Source organism: Cervus elaphus, chromosome 1, assembly GCF_910594005.1.
Source record: "Cervus elaphus chromosome 1, mCerEla1.1, whole genome shotgun sequence".
Lineage (NCBI taxonomy): Eukaryota > Metazoa > Chordata > Mammalia > Artiodactyla > Cervidae > Cervus > Cervus elaphus.
Window position 1 is genome coordinate 67,625,600 of NC_057815.1, and position 8,352 is coordinate 67,633,951.

An 8,352-nucleotide genomic window follows, 5' to 3' on the forward strand; every position below is an offset into this window, starting at 1 on the left:
GAAAAAATTACATCCACTAGACTAAGATCACATAAATTAACACTGATTATTATTCCCTATATCTGTCATTTACAAAGCTCAAATGGCTTCATAAAGTATATAATCAGTAACATTTTTACCTTTTATTAAGGCAAGTTTGTGAAAATAATTTAATACAACCAGATATCCTCATGACTTTCAGCTTAAAACATTTTTAATGTGGGGTAATAGACCAACAAAATCTGTTTTATAAAAAGACACTTCAGTCCTAGAAAAGAGTAATAAAAGATTTTGAAAGCAGTTTATGTTTTAAAGGATACTCTTCCCATGCCTCAAATTCCAAGTGCCGTTCATCACCTGCAGAGCCAGTTTTGTTTGACTCAGTTCAGTTCAGTTCAGTCGCTCAGTCGTGTTCAGCTCTTTGCGACCCCATGAACTGTAGCACGCCTGGCCTCCCTGTCCATCACCAGCTCCCAGAGTTTACTCAAACTCTTGTCCATTGAGTCGGTGATGCCATCCAATCATCTCATCCTCTGTCGTCCCCTTCTCCTCCCACCTTCAATCTTTCCCAGCATCAGGGTCTTTTCCAAGGAGTCAGTTCTTCCCCTCAGGTGGCCAAAGTATTGGAGTTACAGCTTCAGCATCAGTCCCTCCAATGAACATTCAGGACTGATCTCCTTTAGGATGGACTGGTTGGCTCTCCTTGCAGTCCAAGGGACTCTCAAGAGTCTTCTACAACACCACACTTCAAAAGCATCATTTCTTCTGTGCTCAGCTTTCGTTATAGTCCAACTCTCACATCCATACATGACTACTGGGAAAACCATAGCTTTGACTAGACAGACCTTTGTTGGCAAAGTAATGTCTCTGCTTTTTAATATGCTGTCTATGTTGGTCATAACTTTTCTTCCTATATCAATCCAATTCCACCCTTGAGGAAGTTCTCCTTTATGGTTTGTTTTATCTGCTAACTTATGTTTCTGGACTTCTGTTTTTTATTCACTATTTTTTTTTAATTGAGGTATACTTGATTTACAATGTTGTGCTAATTTCGGCTGTATACCAAAGTGACTTAGTTATGCACATATGTACATTCTTTTTTATATTCTTTTCCATTATAGTTTATCCCAAGAGATTGGATGTAGTTCCCTCTGGGCTTTTGAAAGTCATTCTTTTCTTTATCTTTTTTCCTCACTTGATGGGCTGTGTTAGGATTTTCAACCAAGATGTTATTGCTTTTGGATGTGGTAGAATTAATGGGGAAGGTGATTCTCCATAAACTGCTCTTTATTATTCTTGGTGTATTCAAACAACATGTAGTTCATGGTGGTCCTGAGATTAACATTCACTGCTTCCTGTAACTTGGCTGATAAATTCTGCTTTATACCTGATGATATGGTATTAAAAGATGCGTTCATAGACATGATTGGGGGTGTTTGAGGATTTGTTTTGTCCAAGAAAGCTCTGTTAAAAAGGCTTTGGAATCACCGTTTTCTTCTATCCTGTACTGAAATGAAACTGGACTTAATTCCTGGAAACTTTTCATCTCCTTCATAAATAGAACATGGTGCCTCCAATTCCATCTCCTGGTCTTTCCTGGCACTCAGCATGCTGGTTGCAGGGTACCTCCCTTGGACTACATTCAAGACAACAAGAGAAAATGAGGGCAGTGGCTCCGAGGCTCTTAGCTGCAGGAGGCACACCCTTCACAGGGCAGAGAGAGTGACGCACATGCCCCCAGCCCTTGGGGAGTGTGAAACTGGCAGCTGGGGAATGGGCTAGACTTAATTTTTGACAACAGATTGATCAGCTTCTCTTGCACACCTCTAGTGACTAGGAGCTCATTGCTTCCAAGGGATCTGAGCTCTGAGTGTTAGGATAGTCTCACATTTTAACAAATACTGCCTTCTAAGGACCCTTCGGTCCTTGTGCCCAATGGAGACATCAAGTACATGCTTTGTTCCTTTTTTCAGTTCTTCAAAAACTTTAGGTCTATCTTCCACTTCCTTTGGAGTGAGGATGGGGCAGGAACCCTGTCAGGGAAAGCAGCTGGCCAAAGGGCCAATGGAAAGTGGGCTAGACTGCCTCATTTCCCCATCTGTGACTTTCAGTCTTACCATGAGGCTTAGATGACCCAATGTGTAACATGCCAACAGTATGATGCCCATGCTTAATAAATGGCAGCTTCCATTATTATTAGATGAGAAAAGGAATAATGAAACAGAAGTCCTATTCTGGACAAATCTGAGGACTTTCAGGGAACTCTGTAATCCAGAGAGGTTGGGGACAAGGCCTGGACCTTGAAACAGGGAGGGTGAGGGAGTGGAGTGGGCCACCTGAAGACTCATCTAGAGATACACCTCCTTCAAGTCTTTGTTTAAATGCCACCTTCTTAGCAAGGCCTTCCCTGACCATCTATTTACAAATTCAAATCCTGCCCTTTTCCTGCCCTCCCCAAAGCCCTTTCCTGCCTTGCTTTCCAATAACACCTAACATCATCTCATCTATCAACACTTAACTTTAAAAAATAGGGATTTTCGTGGTGGTCCAGTGGTTAAGAACCCATGCTTCCACTGCAGGGGGCACAGGTTTGATCCTTGATTGGGTAACAGATCCTGCATGTGGCCAAAAAATAAAAAATTTATATATATACATACATACACATATGTATATATACATACACACACACACAAACACACATATATATTTATATGTATATTGTTGTTCAGTCACTAAGTCATGTCCAATGCTTTGCCACCCCATGGATTGCAGCATATCAGGCTTCCCTGTCCTTCACCATCTTCTGAAATAGATTCGGTGATGCCAGCCAACCATCTCATCCTCTGTTGTCCCCCTCTCCTTCTGCCCTCAATCTTTCCCAGCATCAGGGTATTTTCCAGTGAGTTGGCTCTTCGTATCAGGTAGCCAAAATACCGGACCTTCTGCTTTGGCATCGGTCCTTCCAATGAATATTCGGGGTTTATTTCCTGTAGGATTGACTGGTTTGATCTTCTGACAGTTCAAGAGACTCTCAAGAGTCTTCTCCAACACCACAATTTGAAAGCATCAATTTGTTGGCGTTCAGCCTTCATGGTCTAGCTCTCACATCCATACATGACTACTGGAAAAACTATAGCTTTGACTACACAGACCTCTGTCGGCAAAGTGATGTCTCTGCTTTTTAACACGCTGTCTAGGTCTGTCATAGCTTTCCTTTCAAGGAGCAAGCGTCTTTTAATTTTGTGGCTGCAGTCACTGTTTGCAGTGACTTTGGAGCCCCAGAAAATAAAGTCTGTCACTGTTTCCACTTTTCCTCTATCTATTTGCCATAAAGTGATGGGATATATATGGCTACTGTTCTTGCTGCATCCCTCAAGTGAAGGTCACAGCTCCTGTCGGTCAGTCCTATCTCAGTACTCTTTTCTTCTCTGAATTCCTGTTATCACCTCCTTCCTGCTCCCCTTCAGGCCTTGGGTGGTAGTGATGTCCAAATGTTTCAAGATCCAGGGTGCTTCTCAACCTTTTTTGGTTTCCCTACTCCCTGCCCACCTGTTTGAATAGGGCCTCCTCAAATTACTGACACGAAAAGGCCATCTGCTTCCTCCTGGACCTGGCTGATGCAGAAGGCCATTCTCCTACAGCCCCCTGCACTTCCCTTGAACACAGCACTTATAATTGCCTACTTTATTATTGACTCCACACCTAGAATATAAGCTCCTTAAGGGTACTAAGCTAACACGGAGTCTGCACAGAGTAGACCTTACTGAGAACTTGTTGATAAATGAATGAATAAAAGTAATGAAGAGAAAGATCACTCAGAATTATGTTATCAGGGAAAGCTTCCAGGAAGGGCTAGAACCTGAGAGGAGCTGATGCTCTTTCAACCTCTTGGCCAGACCTCTCTCCTCTGAATGCTAGACTCTTACATGTAACTAGCTACTTGAAATCTCTGTTTGGATAACATTTTGGGACTGGAACTTGTGACTTCTTCCTTGGCTCCCTTGAGTCTTCTATCTCTTGGTCAATGGAACTATCATCCATGCAGTGCCCTGTTTGTTTTGTTCATAGGACTCAACCCAGTTTTCTATTTATCTATGTACTGATTTGACTTCCCTGATGGCTCAGACAGTAAATAATCTGCCTGCAGTGCTGTAGACCTGGGTTCAATCCCTGGATTGGGAAGATCCCCTGGAGAAGGAAATGGCAACCCACTCTAGTATTCTTGCCTGAGAATCCCATGGACAGAGGAGCCTGGGGGACTATAGTCCATGGGGTCGCAAAGAGTTGAACACAACTGAGTGACTTCACTATTTTCACTTTTGTGTACTGATTTGGGGTCTGCCTTTCCTGCTAGATTGTAGCAGGATTATAAGCACTTACAATGTAAGTGCTTAGATTGTAAGCACTATAAGAACACAGACCAGGTATGTCTTTTTCACCATGGAATACCCAGGATATAACTCAGTGTCTATCTAGGAGTGGGGGACAAGCATTGGGAGGGAGGATGAGCATGGATGATATCCGTCGTCAACGGTCTCAGAAGCCTGAGTTACCAAGGAAAATACAGCATGAATCACAGAGGAAGTTTAACCGTCACATCAAGTTATTTTATTCCATTACTCATCAGGAGCCTGTGTCTGTGCTTCCGCAATCTTGTCTCACTTTGGCCTGTCAGTTTAACCTGCAGAACACTTGTCTTCTCATTATTTTTTTTTCCCCCAATAAATATATATGTATATATTTAGCTGCACCAGGTCTTGGATTCAGCAAGCAGGATCTTTAGTTGCAGTGTGTTGGATCTAGTTCCCTGACCAGGGGTCGAACCTGGGCCCCCTGCTTTGGGACTGTGGCGTCTTAGCCATTAGACAACCAGGGAAGTCCCTGTCTCCTTCTTCTGAGCTTAACTATTCTCCTGCCGCTGCAGGCAGCAAAAAGCAGTGAAAAGAGCTCTGGAGGAGGTGGAGCAAGGTGCGGTGTCAGGAGACTGAACATCTCAGTGGCCTCTTCTCTCCACTTCACCCTCACACAAGCTGGGTCCTGGCCGGCAAGGTAGAACAGTGGTGAAAAACACAGCTTCTGGGGTCCAGTGGAGCTGGGTTTGAATTCTAGCCTTGCCAATTTTTAATATCAGCTGTAAGAGCTTAACCCCTCTGAGTCTTAGTTTCCCTAATCTGTAGAATGGGTATAAAAACAACTACATCTTATAGTTGTGTGGATTACAGTAAGATATTATATTTAAAGCACTTCACCTGGTACCTGGCACACAGAAAGTGTTTCATTAAGAATAACTATTGGGAATTTCCTGGCGGTCCAGTGGTTAGGAATCCTTGCTCTCATTGCCAAGGGCATAGGATCAATCCCTGGTCAAGGAACTAAGATCCTGCAAGTCATGCAACATGGGCAAAATTTTTTTTAAAAATTAAAAGGGCACGTGTGCTCATGGTTGTATAAATATGGACTTTTGAATGGTGTAAACAATAAGGGCTATGTGAATGCAGAAGAATGTGGGTTCAGTGAGGACTAAAGTTTATAGAGGAGGTAGGTGTATCAATTAGGAATCTTAGCTGTAACAGACACAAAACCCAGTGCAAACCGACTTAAGTAGGAAAGGGAATTTATCAGTTCATAAGTGGTAAAGAATCTGCCTGCCAGTGCAAGAGATGCAGGGGACATTGATTTAATCCCTGGGTCAGAAAGATCCACTGGAGGAGGAAATGGCAACCCACTCCAGCATTCTTGCCTGAAAAATCCCACATACAGAGGAAACTGGCAGGCTGCAATCCATGGGACCGCAAAGAGTTGGTCATGACCGAGCAAATGGCACAAAATTTTAATATCCTGACAAATGTAGCTTCAGGCATAGCTGGATACAGAAGGTCAGATGGTGTTTTCAGGAATCGGTCTTTTTGCATCTTTGGGCTCTGCTTTTGTCACTGATGCTCCGTGTTCAGGAAGGATCCCACTTTGTGGTAACAAGATGGTCTGCCTGCAGTTCCATGTATACACTATATTCTGTGAATAAAGTCAGTGGAAAGAGATGCCTTCCCCTACAATAGGAGTGCTGTTTATTGTACGGTCTTTGAAGTCCAGACTTAAAGTTCAACTAACTGTATGGACTTGGGCGAATCTTCATCTGAGCCAATTTCTTCTTCTCAAAACACTAGTCAGCAATACAACTTTGTGGGTTTATTATTTGCTGTAATGATTAAGTAATGGCTGGAAAGTTAGTGCTTAGTATAGCCCTGTGCCCATATGGGTTGAGCTAAAGGGGTGATATTGAGCTGAATAACAGGAACTCCTTGCCGGCACCCAACATCTCACAGGGCATAGCATGCTCCCAGTCCAGCCTCTGCAAATCAGGGCTGTGTATAAGTCAGCATTCTGGCAGGAGTCAGATGGCACCCTGCAACTAGATGCTCTGAAGATAGCATGAAGGCGGATTTAGGAAATTGACAGGGAATGGAAGCAGGTCTGATAGCAACAGTGAGGAGGGAAAGCATTGCTAGGTTTGGAGGGCCAGGGTGGGGTGGGTTTACTGGAACCCAAGGAGGGTAGCCAGGGTAGGACTGTGATGTCATGTAGGAACCCCCTCTCCGTTCCCTCCATTCTGTCTCTTCCCACCCTATGGCACCTCTTTATGCACCAACCCAGATGGAAACTCAAGAGCAAGGAGGTGAGGCCCTTGATAGGTGAAGGTATGTGAGCATTTGGCGGGGCAAGTGGGAGGAGCAAGCAGGGGCAGTGGCAACAGTCAGGGTGGGATCCTCCCATTCCTTTTCAGTCTCCTCTGGGCAATGGGTGAAAGAGAAGGTGAAGAAAGTGAAGAAAAGGGTGAAGAAAGCCTGACCGGCTCCCACCTCTGTCCATGGGATTTCCCAGGCAAGAATACTGGAGTGTCTTGCTATTTCCCACCCCAGGGATGAATCTGTGCTAATGTCTATCCCCAGACTCTTTAGTTACCAGATCTAGGATACTGTTTTTCATTGAGTTAGAGCTAGATTTTTCTCTTACTTACAACCTAGGAGTCACTTGAGCCTTTTCTTCCCCTGTTCCCTGTTAAGATTACTCACTTCTGTGTTCCACAGTATCCATGCAAACTTCTCTCATGGTCCTTATAACCGGTTGCTGTGAACTTTCTTTACTGGTGTGTCTCCTCCACAAAGCTGTGAGCTGCTTGAAGACAGGAGTCATGTCTGATGTGTCTCCAAGTCCTCAGTCCCCAGTGACACTGCTTGAAGACAGGAACCAAGTCTGATATATCTCCATGTCCCCAGTAACACACCATGCACTGGCCAGACCACACCAGGAGTGTTATCTTCAAGCAACACAGGTTAAGGGCATGTTAGCCAAGTTGAGTCTGTTGAGATGAGGGCAGTTGGGTAGAGTCTGGAGGTCACATTTTATGAAGAGCAGAAAAATCAGGAACATGTAATGAGAAGATGAGACTGCTCTTAGGATAGAGCTCATCTGCTGACTCAACAGGCATTACTGGGCATCTGCATGTGAGGCCTTGGGCTGGTCCTGAGGGGCCATGGGTGATACAGCTATAGTCCCTGCCTGGGGAGCTCACAGTCTGGACAGGCTCAGACTTGGAAACAAGTGACGGGGGTGCAGGGTGAGGCTAGAGAAGGGCTCTCAGAAGAGGACTTGCAGGAGGGCAGAATTATGACGCTTGGGGGAAGGTTTCAGTTTGGAATGAGGAAACTTTCTAACAATTAGAACTATAAAGAATGCTCTACATCTGGGACTGTGTGAGTTGGGCTGGGATGACCACTTCATAGAATAGACACTGACGTCTGTCAACGGAAGGACTGAAGGGGAGTCTACAGGGAATTCCTCATAATTACAAGTCATTGAACCACTGTTTCCTTTCACATGCTAGGATACAAAGACAAAACAAAACAAAGAAACAGTCTCCGGCTTAAAAAAGCTCACAGTTTAGGTAAATTGAAAAAATGTAACACTGTAGCCTTATGCTAGTGTCTCTTGAATTTGAATGATGTATGAACCCCCTTTTTAAAGGAAGTACTCAGTGCTAATAATCTAAATATGTTTCACATTTAAACTCAGTTTAAACTTCAAGGCAGCTGTAAAAGCTACTCTTTCATACAGTGTTTAAGTACACATTTTAATGAAAATGGACAAAACAATAAGCTAATAAAATGCTAATATTGATAACACTAATGCTACAGGTCATATTGAGTTCTTCTGAAGCTGCCAGTTCTATAAACATATTCCTACTGGTAAATGAAGAAGGAATGATAGAATCAGGGGTTGGGAAGATCTCCTGGAGGAGGGAAAGGCTACCCACTTCAGTATTCTGGCCTGGAGAATTCCATGGACTGTATAGTCCATGGGGTCTCAAAGTGTCAG

General features: G+C 43.8%; 1 pseudogene; it reads right to left on the reverse strand.

The window, feature by feature from the left end:
* Positions 1-241: 241 nt before the first annotated feature.
* Positions 242-1,589, reverse strand: LOC122702470 (annotated as a pseudogene).
* Positions 1,590-8,352: the final 6,763 nt, after the last annotated feature.